Genomic DNA, 20,513 nt, shown 5'->3' on the forward strand with positions numbered 1-20,513 from the left:
ATCGGATGATAACGGACTGCCTGTCCGTTTTCATCCAATACGATCCTCCGGATGGATGGAAAATTACCATCTGTCTAGATTTCATGGACAGGATCAGATAGCAGCGGGTGTCAGTGGACATGTCACCGCTGACATCCGCTACTCAATAGGGATGCATAGAACTTCCAATCAGGTCCGCCTGAAATACTGACAGGCAGACCTGATCGGAAAGCCCGTGTGAAAGGGCCTTTAAAGTGAGTAATGGGAAATAGTATCAGGAGCACACAGTGAAGTAAACTAATAAAATACTAATTAAAATACTGAGTACTAACTAATCACATGGTTCACCAGAAACCAATAGAGAAGTAACCTTAGCATTAAAAGCAATTTCAATATGACATTAATATTTGTACTTGCCCAAAAGCTTATGAAAACAATACCAATATAATGGATGATAAAGGTAAGTACTGTTGTTTGTAGCATATTCCCTTGTTTCCCAGCATCATATTTTTCTGCTTTGCTCTGAATTCGTTGTTTTGGGGAGGATGCTACTATTTCAGCTCAATGGAGTGCAGCTCTTCACTCTCCAAATAGCACCCGCTAGGGCAGGGATAGGCAACATTGGCACTTCAGCTGGTCAAACCTGGTCAAATTGCAAATCATGCCTCTGGGAGTCATGCCTGTGGCTGTTGGTTTTGTAATGCCTCATGAGACCAGCCAGAGTACTGAGGTTGCCTATCACTGCTCTAGGAGTAGCCAGGAACAGCTTGTTCACAACAAAGGAGGGTGTAACTATAAAGCTAGACAATGATGCTAGAAAAAGTACTTTTACCTATAAGGGTTACCTGTAAAAAAATTTTTTTCGAGAAATACCACAGAGTATAATTTACTGTGAAAGTGAAGATTTACTTTAAAGTAAAGTTTTCATGAGAAAAAGATAGATGATGAACTGGAAAAAAAGGTAGTTGCCGGTGCTGATTCCTGGCTTTAACAGTGCCCTCAGTAAGCATGCAGGGCAGTGACTCAGTATGTATTAAAGTCAGACGATCACCATGATAGTCAAACGACTAATAATTTCAAAAGTAGGTGTAGAATATAAAAGGTTTTGTTAAGGAACTGTTTTGGATTGATGACAAAAGGCAATGGTGTGAAGATCAAACTCAATCGAGATACCAAAATTATTTTAATAAGGAAAAGGACAGCAGGACTGTATTTATCATAATGTTACATGTGGGCCAGAATCCAGGTCACCAGGTATAGAGGGGCAGCAGCACATTTTACAAACTGTAATGGCAATTTCCTTTTTTTTAGTTTGCCTCTTCTGGTGACCTTTGGATATTTGTGGCTTCAGAAAGAAAACTTTATGGAAAAGGGGGGGGGGGGCGCGCAGGAGTCAGAATGCTCTTTGGAAGTCCAAACATGAAGCCATCTTTCTGTTCTTATGTTTGGAGGTCTGTATAATATATAACAGTGATGGCGAACCTTTCCCACATTTCCAATGATGCTTATACATTCTGCAGTGTAGGTGGGCATCATGGGAAAGGTAGTTCCTAAATATCTGGGGTGCCAAGGTTCGCCATCACTGATATATAATATATAATCTCTGGTGTGAGAAGGCTATTGCATTAGGGTGTGCACCCCAGAGCACAAACAAACATGTGGGTACCGTATATCAGCAGAGCAGTGGATGGTGTCAGCAGAGCAGAGATTGGTGTCAGTAGTGCTGTCCATGATGTCAGTAGTTTTTATTTTTATTTATTTATTTTACGATTTTTTAGGGGTCCCATTGGGGGCCTTTGGTGAAATATTAAAGTGGGGTACACACTAAAAGAAAATTGGGCGAATGATCATCAGATTTTTCTCGTTTCACAGCAAACCTGAACCGATTAAAGAAAAGTTGATACGAAAATTCTCGTAAAACAAAGGCTTTTTGTTTTTTGTTTCTGATCATGGGCAGTCTTTCGTTTCTGATTTTCCTTGTACGAAAATTGTATGAAAACAGTACATGTAAGCCTAAATTGTTCGCTCTGTCCCAAACGAGAAAAAATTTGGAGATTGTCCCTTTGGACATTTTCATTCAGATGGTTGGAATCAGCTGTAGAAAGTTGTGTACACACTATACGAAAATCGCACGAAAATTCTTTAGATGAAAAATCTTGCCTGATGTGTACAAGCCTTAAGGGTCTAAACAGAGAGAAGGGCACTGAGGACAGAGCTTCCCCAGTCCCTTTCTTTGCAGCCTCAGCTGCACTGCACAGTGAATGAATAGGAAGTGATGTGTGCTGAGCGGATTCCTGTTCATTCACAAACTGAAGCATAGTAAATAGTTTACTATGCTTCAGTTAAGTATGAACACAGAACGATTGGTACATGTCACTCACTGTGTACAATTTTCATCCATCCTGAAACATCCCCCGCAGCAGTGGGTGGGAGAGGAAAGAAGGGAAGCTGGAAACACACCAGGAAGCAGGAGGAATCGGGACAGCACAGGGTGTGCCCAGGCTCAGCCGGCACACCCTGTGTGCACGCCTATGTATATAATATTATATAAACTAGGCATTGTCTCCAACCGTGCACTCCATCATTAGTTTACAAGTGAATAAGAGTTTGTACAAAAGGGTGTATTATTAGGGTGTGCCTAGGGCCTGTTCTTTTGAGTCGTATCCTGCCATTTTTCCTCATGTAATGCGAATTAGGCTACTAGCATGGAGTGTGAGAGGAAACACTCACAGGCACAGGGAGAACATGCACTCTCCAGGCAGGTAGTATCATGGTTGGGTTTCAAACCTTTGACTCTAGTTCTGCCAGGGAGATGTGCTAACTAGGGATGATCTTTGGGTTTGAGTCAAATATTGGCTGTTTGCTCGTTTGTCAAATGATGAACAAATGGGCTTTTTTGCCGGGAACTTCAAGTTCCTGCATTATCATGGACTCTGACCTCTGATTCCAATAAATCTCCTCTGCTGGATGGTGGGGTGCGAATCCACAACCATCTCAATTGCAAGCCTGGCATTCTACCACCTACGCCACCGTCAAGCCTGCTTAGGCTGAACACACTCTCCCTAACTTCTATCTCATCCACTGTGTGTAGGGTGAGATAGAAGTTAGTTAGTTAGACAGAGAGAGTGTGTTCTTGCATAAGATTCTTTGCAAACTGAATTTTCACTACATTTACCAAGCTAAGGAAAAATGCCCTTGCAAAGTTTAATAAACGAATACCACAGATTACAACAAAAACGTTCCTTGTTCAGTAAAATGTGGAAGGGTTACAACTAGTGTTGAGCGAACACGGACTGTATTATTCGTGTTCGTACCGAATAATTGGATTTTTTGTACCCGAACACGGACACGGACACTTTACTGTATGTTCGGGTAAAAATCCGTGTTCGGTCGTTTTATTTCCGGGTTTTGCATGCTTTGGCGCTCTTTTCATGGCGGGCTTTCAACAGCCAATCAACAATCGTTTAACTGGTGTGCCTTAAGCCATCCCAGCCATGCCTGCAAATGTCTCAGTAGCTGTGATTGGCCGTCTGAAGCATGTGACCAAGTCTTTATAAGTTCGAGGCAGCCGCAGCGGCGTCATTATGCTGCTTAGATTCAGGGACAGAGCACACATCAACGTGCTGGCTGCTGATTAGGGAAAGATAGGCAGGAAAAAACCATTTGTGTCCGGATAGAATTGAGGGACAGGTCGGAGTGTTTAGGCAGGGCGAGTTGTAGGCATTTTAGGGATAGAGTCTGCTGAATTATATAGGGTCAGTGTCTTCTACAAACTACAATCGATATTGCTGTGTGGGGGGTGGGGTGAATCTGCACTCAATCCTGATCTACGATCTCTTCTCAATCCTGTTAGGGACAGAGTCTGCTGAATTTTAGGGAAACTGTGTTCTACAAACTACAATCGATATTGCTGTGTGGGGGGTGGGGTGAATCTGCACTCAATCCTGATCTACGATCTCTTCTCAATCCTGTTAGGGACAGAGTCTGCTGAATTTTAGGGAAACTGTGTTCTACAAACTACAATCGATATTGCTGTGTGGGGGGTGGGGTGAATCTGCACTCAATCCTGATCTACGATCTCTTCTCAATCCTGTTAGGGACAGAGTCTGCTGAATTTTAGGGAAACTGTGTTCTACAAACTACAATCGATATTGCTGTGTGGTGTGGGATTGGAGATAGGCAGGTGTCAGTGATCCACATCCATTTTTCTGTGTGTGAGCTGCAGTGAACACAATCTTTTTGGGCTGCAGTGAACACAATCTTTTTGGGCTGCAGTGAACACAATCTTTTTGGGCTGCAGTGAACACAATCTTTTTGGGCTGCAGTGAACACAATCTTTTTGGGCTGCAGTGAACACAATCTTTTTGGGGTGCAGTGAACAAAATCTTTTTGGGGTGCAGTGAACACAATCCTTTTTGGTGTGCAGTGAACACAATCTTTGTGGGGTGCAGTGAACAAAATCCTTTGTGGGGTGCAGTGAACACAATCTTTTTGGGGTGCAGTGAACAAAATCCTTTTTGGGGTGCAGTGAACAACATCCTTTTTGGGGTGCAGTGAACACAATCTTTTTGGGGTGCAGTGAACAAAATCCTTTGTGGGGTGCAGTGAACACAATCTTTTTGGGGTGCAGTGAACACAATCTTTTTGGGGTGGAGTGAACAACATCCTTTTTGGGGTGCAGTGAACAAAATCCTTTTTGGGGTGCAGTGAACAAAATCATTTTTGGGGTGCAGTGAACACAATCTTTTTGGGGTGCAGTGAACACAATCTTTGTGGGGTGCAGTGAACACAATCTTTTTGGGGTGGAGTGAACAACATCCTTTTTGGGGTGCAGTGAACAAAATCCTTTTTGGGGTGCAGTGAACAACATCCTTTTTGGGGTGCAGTGAACACAATCTTTTTGGGGTGCAGTGAACACAATCTTTGTGGGGTACAGTGAACAGAATCTTTGTGGGGTGCAGTGAACACAATCTTTGGGGGGTACAGTGAACACAATCTTTGTGAGGTGCAGTGAACACAATCTTTGTGGGGTGCAGTGAACACAATCATTGTGGGGTGCAGTGAACTCAATCTTTGTGGGGTACAGTGAACACAATCTCATACTGAAGGTTTGAGGGTGCTGCCTGTTCCATACTCCCCCTACTCCTCATCTAGCCTTTTAGGGGTACAAACAATAGTAATTGGGGCCTAGTGTGGTTGTGTACGTGTGATATACATACACTTTTTTGGGATCATATTTTCTATTCCGCTATTTAATCAAAAACCTTTGGGGATCAGTTAAATTGGGGGATAGTCTGTGTTGGTACGTGTGAGAGAGATCCACCTTTCCAAGTTGTTGGGGTTCATCTCATACTTCTGAAGGTTTGAGGGTGCTGCCTGTTCCATACTCCCCCCTACTCCTAGCCTTTTAGGGGTACAAACAATAGTAATTGGGGCCTAGTGTGGTTGTGTACGTGTGATATACATACACTTTTTTGGGATCATATTTTCTATTCCGCTATTTAATCAAAAACCTCTGGGGATCAGTTAAATTGGGGGATAGTCTGTGTTGGTACGTGTGAGAGAGATCCACCTTTCCAAGTTGTTGGGGTTCATCTCATACTTCTGAAGGTTTGAGGGTGCTGCCTGTTCCATACTCCCCCTACTCCTAGCCTTTTAGGGGTACAAACAATAGTAATTGGGGCCTAGTGTGGTTGTGTACGTGTGATATACATACACTTTTTTGGGATCATATTTTCTATTCCGCTATTTAATCAAAAACCTCTGGGGATCAGTTAAATTGGGGGATAGTCTGTGTTGGTACGTGTGAGAGAGATCCACCTTTCCAAGTTGTTGGGGTTCATCTCATACTTCTGAAGGTTTGAGGGTGCTGCCTGTTCCATACTCCCCCCTACTCCTAGCCTTTTAGGGGTACAAACAATAGTAATTGGGGCCTAGTGTGGTTGTGTACGTGTGATATACATACACTTTTTTGGGATCATATTTTCTATTCCGCTATTTAATCAAAAACCTCTGGGGATCAGTTAAATTGGGGGATAGTCTGTGTTGGTACGTGTGAGAGAGATCCACCTTTCCAAGTTGTTGGGGTTCATCTCATACTTCTGAAGGTTTGAGGGTGCTGCCTGTTCCATACTCCCCCCTACTCCTAGCCTTTTAGGGGTACAAACAATAGTAATTGGGGCCTAGTGTGGTTGTGTACGTGTGATATACATACACTTTTTTGGGATCATATTTTCTATTCCGCTATTTAATCAAAAACCTCTGGGGATCAGTTAAATTGGGGGATAGTCTGTGTTGGTACGTGTGAGAGAGATCCACCTTTCCAAGTTGTTGGGGTTCATCTCATACTTCTGAAGGTTTGAGGGTGCTGCCTGTTCCATACTCCCCCTACTCCTAGCCTTTTAGGGGTACAAACAATAGTAATTGGGGCCTAGTGTGGTTGTGTACGTGTGATATACATACACTTTTTTGGGATCATATTTTCTATTCCGCTATTTAATCAAAAACCTCTGGGGATCAGTTAAATTGGGGGATAGTCTGTGTTGGTACGTGTGAGAGAGATCCACCTTTCCAAGTTGTTGGGGTTCATCTCATACTTCTGAAGGTTTGAGGGTGCTGCCTGTTCCATACTCCCCCTACTCCTAGCCTTTTAGGGGTACAAACAATAGTAATTGGGGCCTAGTGTGGTTGTGTACGTGTGATATACATACACTTTTTTGGGATCATATTTTCTATTCCGCTATTTAATCAAAAACCTTTGGGGATCAGTTAAATTGGGGGATAGTCTGTGTTGGTACGTGTGAGAGAGATCCACCTTTCCAAGTTGTTGGGGTTCATCTCATACTTCTGAAGGTTTGAGGGTGCTGCCTGTTCCATACTCCCCCTACTCCTAGCCTTTTAGGGGTACAAACAATAGTAATTGGGGCCTAGTGTGGTTGTGTACGTGTGATATACATACACTTTTTTGGGATCATATTTTCTATTCCGCTATTTAATCAAAAACCTTTGGGGATCAGTTAAATTGGGGGATAGTCTGTGTTGGTACGTGTGAGAGAGATCCACCTTTCCAAGTTGTTGGGGTTCATCTCATACTTCTGAAGGTTTGAGGGTGCTGCCTGTTCCATACTCCCCCTACTCCTAGCCTTTTAGGGGTACAAACAATAGTAATTGGGGCCTAGTGTGGTTGTGTACGTGTGATATACATACACTTTTTTGGGATCATATTTTCTATTCCGCTATTTAATCAAAAACCTCTGGGGATCAGTTAAATTGGGGGATAGTCTGTGTTGGTACGTGTGAGAGAGATCCACCTTTCCAAGTTGTTGGGGTTCATCTCATACTTCTGAAGGTTTGAGGGTGCTGCCTGTTCCATACTCCCCCTACTCCTAGCCTTTTAGGGGTACAAACAATAGTAATTGGGGCCTAGTGTGGTTGTGTACGTGTGATATACATACACTTTTTTGGGATCATATTTTCTATTCCGCTATTTAATCAAAAACCTCTGGGGATCAGTTAAATTGGGGGATAGTCTGTGTTGGTACGTGTGAGAGAGATCCACCTTTCCAAGTTGTTGGGGTTCATCTCATACTTCTGAAGGTTTGAGGGTGCTGCCTGTTCCATACTCCCCCCTACTCCTAGCCTTTTAGGGGTACAAACAATAGTAATTGGGGCCTAGTGTGGTTGTGTACGTGTGATATACATACACTTTTTTGGGATCATATTTTCTATTCCGCTATTTAATCAAAAACCTCTGGGGATCAGTTAAATTGGGGGATAGTCTGTGTTGGTACGTGTGAGAGAGATCCACCTTTCCAAGTTGTTGGGGTTCATCTCATACTTCTGAAGGTTTGAGGGTGCTGCCTGTTCCATACTCCCCCTACTCCTAGCCTTTTAGGGGTACAAACAATAGTAATTGGGGCCTAGTGTGGTTGTGTACGTGTGATATACATACACTTTTTTGGGATCATATTTTCTATTCCGCTATTTAATCAAAAACCTCTGGGGATCAGTTAAATTGGGGGATAGTCTGTGTTGGTACGTGTGAGAGAGATCCACCTTTCCAAGTTGTTGGGGTTCATCTCATACTTCTGAAGGTTTGAGGGTGCTGCCTGTTCCATACTCCCCCTACTCCTAGCCTTTTAGGGGTACAAACAATAGTAATTGGGGCCTAGTGTGGTTGTGTACGTGTGATATACATACACTTTTTTGGGATCATATTTTCTATTCCGCTATTTAATCAAAAACCTTTGGGGATCAGTTAAATTGGGGGATAGTCTGTGTTGGGACGTGTGAGAGAGATCCACCTTTCCAAGTTGTTGGGGTTCATCTCATACTTCTGAAGGTTTGAGGGTGCTGCCTGTTCCATACTCCCCCTACTCCTAGCCTTTTAGGGGTACAAACAATAGTAATTGGGGCCTAGTGTGGTTGTGTACGTGTGATATACATACACTTTTTTGGGATCATATTTTCTATTCCGCTATTTAATCAAAAACCTCTGGGGATCAGTTAAATTGGGGGATAGTCTGTGTTGGTACGTGTGAGAGAGATCCACCTTTCCAAGTTGTTGGGGTTCATCTCATACTTCTGAAGGTTTGAGGGTGCTGCCTGTTCCATACCCCCCCTACTCCTCATCTAGCCTTTTAGGGGTACAAACAATAGTAATTGGGGCCTAGTGTGGTTGTGTACGTGCGAGATACATACACTTTTTTTGATCATATTTCCTATTCCGCTATTCAATAAAAACCTTTGAGGATCAATTGAATTGCGGGATAGTCTGTGTCGGTACGTGTGAGAGAGATCCACCTTTCCAAGTTGTTGGGGTTCATCTCATACTTCTGAAGGTTTGAGGGTGCTGCCTGTTCCATACCCCCCCTACTCCTCATCTAGCCTTTTAGGGGTACAAACAATAGTAATTGGGGCCTAGTGTGGTTGTGTACGTGCGAGATACATACACTTTTTTTGATCATATTTCCTATTCCGCTATTCAATAAAAACCTTTGGGGATCAATTAAATTGCGGGATAGTCTGTGTCGGTACGTGTGAGATCCACCTTTCCAAGTTTTTGGGGTTCATCTCATACTTCTGAAGCTTTGAGGGTGCTGCCTGTTCCATACTCCTCCTCCTCCTCATCCATCCTTTTAGGTGTACAAACAATAGTAATTGGGGCCTAGTGTGCTTCTGTACGTGTGAGATACATACACATTTTTTGATCATATTTCCTATTCCGCTATTCAATAAAAACCTTTGGGGATCAATTAAATTGCGGAATAGTCTGTGTCGGTACGTGTGAGATCCACCTTTCCAAGTTTTTGGGGTTCATCTCATACTTCTGAAGCTTTGAGGGTGCTGCCTGTTCCATACTCCTCCTCCTCCTCATCCATCCTTTTAGGTGTACAAACAATAGTAATTGGGGCCTAGTGTGTTTCTGTACGTGCGAGATACATACACTTTTTTTGATCATATTTCCTATTCCGCTATTCAATAAAAACCTTTGGGGATCAATTAAATTGCGGGATAGTCTGTGTCGGTACGTGTGAGATCCACCTTTCCAAGTTTTTGGGGTTCATCTCATACTTCTGAAGGTTTGAGGGTGCTGCCTGTTCCATACCCCCCCTACTCCTCATCTAGCCTTTTAGGGGTACAAACAATAGTAATTGGGGCCTAGTGTGGTTGTGTACGTGCGAGATACATACACTTTTTTTGATCATATTTCCTATTCCGCTATTCAATAAAAACCTTTGAGGATCAATTGAATTGCGGGATAGTCTGTGTCGGTACGTGTGAGAGAGATCCACCTTTCCAAGTTGTTGGGGTTCATCTCATACTTCTGAAGGTTTGAGGGTGCTGCCTGTTCCATACTCCCCCTACTCCTCATCTAGCCTTTTAGGGGTACAAACAATAGTAATTGGGGCCTAGTGTGGTTGTGTACGTGTGATATACATACACTTTTTTTGGATCATATTTTCTATTCCGCTATTCAATAAAAACCTTTCTAGGGCAAGATCTTAAATTACAGAAATATGAGGAGACCGTCAAATAAGGGCCGTGGCCTGGGTCGTGGTGCTGCTGGTAGAGCTCCTGTTGCAAGGAGAGGACATGGTCGATCTGTGCCAGCTACACGCACAAGTGAAACACCTTCCTCAAGTGTGAGTAGGCGACAGAACCTGCATCAGTATTTGGTAGGGCATCAAACGCCCCTAGAAGTGATGAGGCCAGAACAAGTTGAGGCGATAGTAGATTGGTTTGCTGCTGACAGTGCCTCCAGTTCCTTCACATTGTCTCCCACCCAGTCTACTGCAGAAAGGTCAGAGTTGGCACCTGCAGCCAATGTCCAACCGTCTTTCACCTCACCCCCTTGCAAATCAGGCCAGCAGTCTGAGCCCCAAGCCATACAGCAGTCTCTTATTCTTTTTGAGGACTCTGTCAGCAGGGTTTCCCAGGGCCATCCACCTAGCCCTGCCCCAGAAGTGGAAGAGATTGAGTGCAGCGATGCCCAACCACTTATTCCTCAAGATGAGTACATGCAAGGATCATCGCAGCACGTCTCCGATGATGACGAAACGCAGGTGCCAACTGCTGCGGCGTTCAGCATTGTGGAGACCGACAAGGAGGGCAGGGGTGAAGACTGGGTGGAAGATGATGTGGAGGACGATGAGGTCCTCGACCCCACATGGAATGAACGTCATGCAGGTGAACTGAGTAGTTTGGAGGAAGAGGCGGTGGTCGCACAGAGCCACCAGCACAGCAGAAGAGGGAGCAGGGTGCAGAAGCGGAGCGGCCGTGCCCTAGACACTACGCCCGCTACTGCCCAACGCAGCAAGGGAACGAGCGCACCAAAGTCAGCTCAAAGGAGTTCTCTAGCGTGGAAGTTCTTTAGAAAATGTGCTGATGACAGGACACGAGTGGTTTGCACCCTGTGCAATCAGAGCTTGAAGCGAGGCATGAACCTTCTCAACCTGAGCACAACCTGCATGATCAGGCATCTAAGTGCAAAGCACGAGCTGCAGTGGAGTACACACCTTCAAAACCAAGAAACGTCTCTGGCTCATCCTGCTTCCTCTTCTGCTGCAGTCTCGGCCGCTCCAGCCACATCTGTAGTGATACCGGCACCTGCCACCCCGCAAACAGACGATCTGTCAGCAACACCACCACCTGGGTCACCAACAACCATCTCCACAATGTCCCGTGGAAGCGTTCAGCTTTCCATCTCCCAAACACTTGAGAGGAAGAGGAAGTACCCCCCTACCCACCCGCGATCCCTGGCCCTGAATGCCAGCATTTCAAAATTATTGGCCTTTGAAATGCTGTCATTCCGTCTGGTGGAGACGCACAGTTTTAAAAACCTTATGTCGGTGGCTGTCCCACAGTACGTCGTGCCCAGCCGCCACTACTTTTCCAGGCAAGCCATCCCTTCCCTGCACAACCAAGTGGGGGAAAAAATCAGGTGTGCACTGCGCAACGCCATCTGTGCCAAGGTCCACCTAACTACGGATACGTGGACCAGTAAGCACGGTCAGGGGCGTTATATCTCCCTAACGGCACACTGGGTAAATGCAGTGGCGGATGGGCCTGAGGCGGATAGCAATTTGGCGCATGTCCTTCCACCACCGAGGATTGCAGGGCGCTTCAGTTTGCCTCCTGTTCCTAACTCCTCCTACTCCGCTTCCTCATCCTCTACCGCCTCCTCATCCGGACAGCGTAACACCTTCACCACCAACTTCAGCACGGCCAGGGGTAAACGACAGCAGGCAGTTTTACAACTTGCCTGTTTGGGGGACAAACCACACACCGCGCAGGAGTTGTGGAGGAGCATGGAACAGCAGACAAATGAGTGGTTGCTGCCAGCGAGCCTCAAGCCCGGCCTGGTGGTGTGCGATAACGGGCGAAATCTCATAGCAGCTCTGGGCCTAGCCGGTTTGACGCACATCCCTTGCCTGGCGCATGTGCTGAATTTGGTGGTGCAGAGGTTCCTTAAAAACTACCCCGATATGTCAGAGCTGCTGCAGAAAGTGCGGGCCGTTTGTGCGCACTTTCGGCGTTCTCACCCTGCTGCTGCTCGCCTGGCAGCGCTGCAGCGTAACTTCGGCCTTCCCGCTCACCGCCTCATATGTGACGTGCCCACAAGGTGGAACTCCACCTTGCACATGCTGGAAAGACTGTGCGAGCAGCAGCAGGCCATAGTGGAGTTTCAGCTGCAGCACGCACGCGTGAGTCGCTCTGCGGAACAGCACCACTTCACCACCAATAACTGGGCCTCCATGCGAGACCTGTGTGCCTTGTTGCGCTGTTTTGAGTACTCCACCAACATGGCCAGTGGCAATGACGCCGTTCTCAGCTTAACTATCCCACTTCTATGCCTCCTTGAAAAAACAATTCGGGCGATGATGGAAGAGGATGTGGCACAGGATGAGGAGGAGGAGGAGGATGAAGAGGTAACATTTCCAAGGCTTTCAGGGCAGTCATTCGCAAGGGGCTCCGAGGGTGGGTTCCTGCACACGCAAACGCCAGGGACGCAATTGTCCAGCAGGGGCACAGTTCTGGAGGATGAGGAGGATGAGGAGGAGGAGGAGCTGGAGGAGGAGATGGAACCATGTTCACAGCAGGGTGGCACCCAGGCCAGCTCATGGCCATCACTGGTGCGTGGCTGGGGGGATACAGAGGACACGGACCATACACCTCCCACAGAGGACAGCCTTTCGTCGCCTCTGGGCAGCCTGGCACACATGAGCGATTACATGCTGCAGTGTCTCCACAACGACCGCCGAGTTGCCCACATTCTAACTTGTGCTGATTACTGGGTGGCCACGCTGCTGGATCCCCGTTACAAGGACAACGTACCGTCCTTAATTCACTCACTGGAGCGCGATCGCAAGATGCGCGAGTACAAGCGCACGCTGGTAGACGCCATGCTGCTGGCATTCCCATCTGACAGCGGGGCCACAGTGGAAGCACAAGGCAGAGGAGGAGGAGGAGGAGGTCGCCAACGCAACCAGGGCACCGCCAGCACCTCAGAAGGCAGGGTTAGCATGGCCGAAATGTGGAAAAGCTTTGTCAGCACGCCACAACAAACAGCAGCACCAGCAGCTCAGATGGAACGTCTTAGCAGGAGGCAGCATTTTACCAACATGGTGGAGCAGTATGTGTGCACACGCCTACATGTAGTGAATGACGGGTCTGCCCCCTTCAACTTCTGGGTCTCCAAATTGGGCACATGGCCTGAGCTTGCCCTTTACGCCTTGGAGGTGCTGGCGTGCCCTGCAGCCAGTGTATTATCTGAACGGGTATTTAGCACGGCTGGGGGCGTTATAACAGACAAGCGCAGCCGCCTGTCCAGAGACAATGTGGTCAAGCTCACGTTCATTAAAATGAACCAGGCATGGATCCCACGGGACTTTTCCGTACCTTATGCAGAATAGCAATGGATACCGACCTTACCCACCCATTGTTCCATTTTTGCTCTTTCTCACTCTTTTGGGGTGTACCCTCATTTAAAATTTGTGAAAAGAAGCAGTGTTGGCTACCTCGTCCTCCTCCTCAGGGCCAGATTAATGTAGGGTCTATTGGAGCTGCAGCTCCAGGCCCCTACCTTTTATATAGGCCCCGGGTTGGCCATATTCACTGTTACCGCTCTTCTGTCACTTGTAAACACAGAAGTCTGGCTTCTATGCTCGCTTCCCCAGGCAGCACCCTCAGAACCTCCCCACACAGCGTGAAGGCCGGACAAGGAGGGACAGTTGGCGATGCATGGATGTGTTTATGGGCTTCAGAGACAGCATCCCATGTTGAATTAGGCATGCATGGCTGCACCCTTCCTCCTCTGGGTGCATGGCAAGGCACGGCCCTAAGGCCCTTCAAAATCCTCAGCACCAAGCCCATGATGCTGTTAATCCGGCCCTGGTCCTCCTCCACCGCCGCTTCCACCTACACCGCCCATAGGTGTGCGCAGCCTATTGCATTAAGGTGTGCACCCCAAAGTTGAAATACACATGCATGTGTTTGCCAGCAGGGAGAGTAATGTATCGGGGCCATGTACCTGTAGGCAAGGAGAAATAGAGCAGAGCAGGTCCCAGGGAGATCTTTCCCATCTCCTCACTGGCAATGCTATGTGCCCTAGGTGATTAGGGTGTGCCCAGGCACACCCAGCACACCCTGTGCGCACGCCTATGTCACCGCCACATCCACCACCACCTCAACCTCCCTCCTACTCCATATGGGCCTCGTCCTTCAGAGATGAAGAAGAACATTGTTTTATTTTTCTGTTTTTTTTTGTTGTTTTAAGTTATTTCCCTATCCACATTTGTTTGCAGAGCACTTGCCATGCTCTTAATTACGTTTTGCTGCCATTTGCAGCACTCTAGCCCTTTCCTTTGGTGTTTTAGAGCCATTTTAGTGCCTTAAAGTTCGGGTCCCCATTGACTTCAATGGGGTTCGGTGTCCGGGAAAAGTTCGGTAAAAGTCCGGGACACGGACCCGGACTTTTTTTTAAAGTTCGGCCGAACCCGTCGAACACGGACATCTAGGTGTCCGCTCAACCCTAGTTACAACTTCTAGTGGGTTATTGTTACTGTATGTGCCTGGCTGTCCCTGCAACAACCACTCCCCTAATTCTTTGTTGTGCTGTCAAAGGGTTCAAGGATGGAAATACAAATCAGCAGTTAAAAAAAAAAAAATTTACTTAAATTGGGCTATACTACTTCTTATCCTAAGCTCTGTTTTGTAAAGTCCTATTAAGTAAAGCTTGGTACACTCTGACAGTCTTTTTTCGTTCAACTGAGTGGAGCTTTCTGTATTACCTATCCAATGTTTGACAGCGCTATCCCTGCTGAGCTACTGTGTTCTGATAGGGGGACCCTATAGGAGGCTGCGAGCGCTGATCAGATGCCGAATGGCTACTTTTTTCCAGCATGCCCGTTTGACAGAAGCCGGAAGTTTGGTTTCTGTTGAACTGGCCAATACTGTTTGATATTAGACCCATGTGTACCAGGCTTAAAGAGATTGTAAAGGCAGAAGGTTTTTTTTTTTTATCTTAATGCATTCTATGCATTAGGATAAAAAAACCTTCTGGGTGCAACAGCCACCCCCTCGGCCCCCCAATACTTACCTGAGCCCATCTTCCTCCAGCCATGTTGCAGGGGTGTCTCAGCTATCCTGGGATTCCTCTCCTCAATGACTTGTTTTTATAGGATTAGATTCAGGGCCAAAATATTAGGACACAGAAACTATAAGGAGCAAATGTGGCAACCAGACATAGAAAATAAATACAGCATTTTTTTTTTCATTTATTATTTTTTATATAGGATGTGAATAACTGATGGAGGACAAGGTTTCTATACTATCTTGTTCTCTTGCAACAAACAAGCGTTTAATTTTTTTTCTAAAAGCGACAGAATGGAACAATTAAGGCTGGCCACACATTATACAATTTTCTGTACAATTTTCTGTACAATTTTCTTTAGATTTACCTTCAACTATGTAGTAAAAAGTCTAAACTAAGAAGAAGGGTGGTGCACAGGAGTGGTATTGATGTACAATCACCCCAAGATATGAACACAGTCAATAGGGGATAAACAATAGGATTTATTCATATTACCAGGTAAAATGAAGAAACAGCGTCTGGTTGTCTGATTGTGGGTGTCAGATGAAGACGTGGTGAGGGTCCCGGAAGGATCAAACTGAGTTGAATAACCCCATTTGAAGATACCTCTTGGGGGGGGGGGGGTGAAACACCCCTGGGATTGTTGGAACGAACCCCGATGGAAGAGAGGAGCGGAGCCAAAATCAGACAACCAAACGCTGTTTCTTAATTTTACCTGGTAATATGAATAAATCCTATTGTTTATCCCCTATTGACTGTGTTCATATCTTGGGGTGATTGTACATCAATGCCACTCCTGTGCACCAACCTTCTTCTTAGTTTTGACTCACTACTACATCCCATGCCAGGGATTGGCTGCACTGCGAGTGGTGGTTACAATTATCAACTTCATCATAATTACGATTATTATTGTTATATGGATTTGTGGTCAATGGATTGATTGTCCTAGGAATTTTCTATCCGGAGGACCAGCGCCAGCACTATTTTTGTTTTTTTATGTAGTACAAAGGCCTGCCTAATAGGAAACAATTGCAAGTGTTCTTTATTTTTGACCTCATATTATATGTTTTTTGGTAAATCTAGCAGAAAATTGTATAAGAAAAGTGAACATGTATGGCCAGCCTAGGTCATTTGCAATGACAATCAAGACCCCCAACATTAGTTAACCACTTGCGCCTCGCCCACCGTACATATACTGTGGCACTCTGCCGCTGCTGGGCAAAGCGACATAGCCCTACGTCGCTCGCTCAGTGGACTGTAGAGGGCAAACGTGCGTGTTACCTGGGGAGCCAGCGCGTGTGCCCAGTGGCTCCGATGGCCGCCGGCCACTCGTGATCTCCCGCAGTAGTGAGAGAAGGACAGAAGGCTGATGTAAACACAGCCGTCTGTCATTCTCACTGAAGTAATCACAGAGGCTATGCGATCCTGCTATATAGGATCGCATGTCTCTGTGATTACTTCACAAGCCACGCCCCTCCACAGTTAGAATCATGCCCCTAGGGACACATTTAACCCCTTATTTACCAGTACAGTTAACCCCTTCCCTGCCTGTGTCATTTTTACAGTAACAGTGCATATTTTAGCACTGATTACTGTAGTAATCTCACTGGTACCCTAAAAGTGTCTAAAATGTCAGTTAGGGGTCCGATCTGTCCGCTGCAATGTCGCTGTCCTGCAAAAAAAGATCGCCGACATTACTAGTAAAAAAAAAAAACAATAAAAATGACATTCCCCGTAGTTAGTAAACTTTTGTGCAAATCAATCAAAATAGGTTTATTGCGATTTTTTTTTACCTAAAATATGTAGCAGAAAGCAAATTGGCCTAAAATGTTAAAATATTTTTATTTTTACTTATTTTTTTTTTTGAGAATTTCATATAAAAAAAATGTGAAAAATATTGTTATTTTTTCAAAATTGTTGCTCTTTTTTTGTTTATCGCACAGGTGATCAAATACCACCAAATGAAAGCTCTGTTTGTGGGAAAAAAGGACATCAATTTCTTTGGGGACATCGTCGCACCACCGCGCGATTGTCCGGTAAAGTCACGCAGTGCCGAATCGCAAAATAGGGCCTGGTCATTGAGCAGCCAAATCCTCCGGGGCTAAAGTGGTTAAATAGTATTCAGTGACGTGTGTCACGAATTGTTAAAGACTTAAATGTCTTTATTGCAGATTCTCATTACAAAATAGAAATTAAAAACCAAGTCTGCAATCCTCATCCACAAGAGGGCAAAATGGAATACACGTGTTAAAGCAACACTATGCTCAGTCTGAGAAAATGGAGCAATTGACACTTGTTAATTAAAAAGACTGGGAAATGTAACCATTTTAAACATTCCAGTAGTCACTCAAAGAGACATGGGATACGTCTAACTCATATGCAGATTTCTAAACAAATACTTTTCTCCTAATGAGTCGCTGCACCTAGCTTGCTAGCAGCATCCTGATACCTGTCAGATTCTCGCAGTTGATGGCTCATCGAAACAGGCTGAGGGAACATTTCATCTGCCATGCAGTACTGATAGGCTTCTAAATGAGTGCCTGAGGACTGCGATATGCTTGCTTTGAGACTCTGACCTCCGTTTGTTTTTTATTAAATACTTTTAAAAAGAAGTTTAAAAAAAAACACACGCTGCTTATTAAATCACAACACAATAGCAACTGAATGTTAAGAAGCACTCAATCGAATCAGCTTACTATTCTGTACCTCCTTTATACAGCTGGATGTGTTTGCAATGGATCTGTAAATACAAATTGCTGTTCCCTGCTGCAATAATTACAGCCTTTCCTGGTGCTGTCATTTACCACTTCAGTCCTGGAAGGTTTTACCCCCTTAATGACCAGGGCATTTTTGGCGATACGGTTTTTAACTGACAATTGTGCAGACGTGCAATGCTGTACCCAAATAAAATTGATCTTCTTTTTTCCCACGAATAGAGATTTCTTTTGATGGTATTTGATCACCGTTGCGGTTTTTATTTTTTTGCGCTATAAACAAAAAAAGACAGACAATTTTGAAAAAAAAAAAAAATATTTTTTACTTTCTGTTATAAAACATTCTCAATAAAAAAAAAAATTAAAAATCAGTTTAGGCCAATTTGTATTCTGCTACATATTTTTGGTAAAAAAAATCCCAAAAAGCATATAGTAATTGGTGTGAAAGGGGAAGGAGGGGAATGCTGTAACAAAAATTTGTGGCACAATCCCCAAGTATATCAAATAATGGGGTTTTTCCGTCCGCTCTCCAAAGGGAGAAAATGACTGGGGTATAGTAGGGATTTTAAAGTGCCTGGTAATGTTGTAAACAACAATAAAAAAAAAAACATCCATATATAAAAATATCAACAATTTATTGGTATATAGAAAGTTAAAAGCATTTTGCATAGACAGTACATCATTGTTACAATCCAATATATGTTTTACTAAACTCAATATTGGTGAAATCCAGGAAGTAGCATATAAATGCTTAAGGATCGACGCATTTCGCCCGATTCAGGGGCTCCCTCAGGATCCAGAATTATATGCACTACATAGACAAAAATAATATACATAAGACAAATAACAAATGTAGATACATGGTATTCAGTGAAAACATCATTATACAACATTTAACTTGTTTTTCTCCTTTATTTCATTTAAATATTTTATGCGACTTTTACAAAAATCATACAAAGGAAATAAAAGTCAATGCATGGAATGGGACGGGGAAGGGGGGGGGATAAAGCATTTAATAATTGGTTCGCTCAAAAGTTATAGCGTTTACAAACTATGGGAAAGATTTATGGACTTTTTTAAAATTGTTTTTAATAGTAATGGCGGCGATCAGTGATTTTTAGCGGGACTGCGACATTGCGGCTGACAAATGTGACACTAAGTGACAGTTTTTGGGGACCAGTGACACCAATACAGCAATCATTACTAAATAATATGTACTGTTACTGTATAAATGACACTGACAGGGCATTTACAAACTATGGGATAGATTCATGGACTTTTTTTTATTGTTTTTAATAGTAATGGCGGTGATCAGTAATTTTTAGCGTCACTGCGACATTGCAAATCTGACACTAAGTGACACTTTTTGGGGACCAGTGACACCAATACAGTGATTGGTGCTAAATAATATGCACTGTTACTGTATAAATGATGCTGGCAGGGAAGGGGCTAACATCAGGGGTGATCAAAGGGTTAAGTGTGCTCCTATGGATTGTTTTCTAACTGTGGGGGGAGTCGCCTGATTCCAGTAAGAGAGAGACCGGTGTTCCTGATTGGTAGGAACACACAACCTTCCTGTCTGACTGAACAGCCGTCTGCCTTGTTATTCTCCTTGACAATTACGTGAGGCCAGCAGCGATCACGGCCGTTGGTTTGCGGACTGGCTCTGCTGTGTCTAATCACAGTGGGAACATGGCTCCAGTGGCACGCACATGCCCCCTGGAGCCTTAAAGCAAAATCGTGTACATGTACGTGATTTTGCGCTTAAGGGCCACCTTGTACGGTGGGTGGTCCGTAAGTGGTTAATGAATCTCATATACACTTGTGTCGGTAGTGATGAAAAGTCGATTTAAAATATGAAGATGGATAATGTGTATGCTTTGGAATGTTGTGCTAAATGTTATCCTATAAATTCAAATTATAGCTAATTAATGAGGTCAAAGAGCAGGGCACATATGTGAGGCCTGGGTTAATTGACTTATGTGCTTTTAATGAAGGCTTGCTATTTATACAGATGTAAAGAGTGTGTCTTCTAAGTACTTATATAGTGTATTGCTAGTAGAATTTATAGTAAAATCTTAAATAAAAAAGAGGAAATAATAAAAAGAAAAGCAGGTAATAATTAAATTATGCTATATACTATAAATTGTATAGTATACTGTGTGCTATAAAATATATACATCTTAGAAAATGAAATGCTTAAGCTATCATGTCATTTGGAAAGAAATTTCCTAGAAAAAAAAATAAAAGGGGGGTAAGAGACTAATTTACAGACATGTATCACTAGATTCAGCTAGCACTGCCCAGGGGAGCCAAACGCTAAGGTATTATTGCTGACCACCTACCACATGTACACTTTGACAATAGCAGACCTTCCCTTCAGCAAGTGCCCAATTTGATGTAGTTATGTTGGACAAGTATTCGTCGTAACATTAATAGTATTATCTGCTTTTTTCAGCAATGTTGAACTTGAAAAGAAAAAAAAAAAAAAACTAGGCTGGCTTAATCAATTTAAAATTGTGGCTCGCCACTACATAGCTGGATGATCTTTAAAATCCTCAGGCACGCTCTGACCCAAAGTATTAAATCTGCTATTCCCATGCTGAACAGCTCTGTCTAATTACCGACAGTCATATACAATTTCATAAAAGTCAGACAACATCACTTTGAGTTGTGCTGAAGTTAAGCAGTCATATAACAGTCACAATAGCAATAGTAAATAAGCT

The 20,513-nt window shown here is 44.2% G+C and overlaps 1 protein-coding gene across 7 annotated transcripts in view; it reads left to right on the forward strand.

Annotated features, from left to right (window-relative positions):
* Positions 1 to 20,513, forward strand: part of BNC2 (basonuclin zinc finger protein 2) — an 806,895-nt gene that overhangs the window by 604,390 nt on the left and 181,992 nt on the right. The gene's annotated exons all lie outside the window — the stretch shown is intronic.

Source organism: Pelophylax lessonae (assembly GCF_965119305.1).
Source record: "Pelophylax lessonae genome assembly, chromosome: 1".
In the NCBI taxonomy this organism is placed as follows: domain Eukaryota; kingdom Metazoa; phylum Chordata; class Amphibia; order Anura; family Ranidae; genus Pelophylax; species Pelophylax lessonae.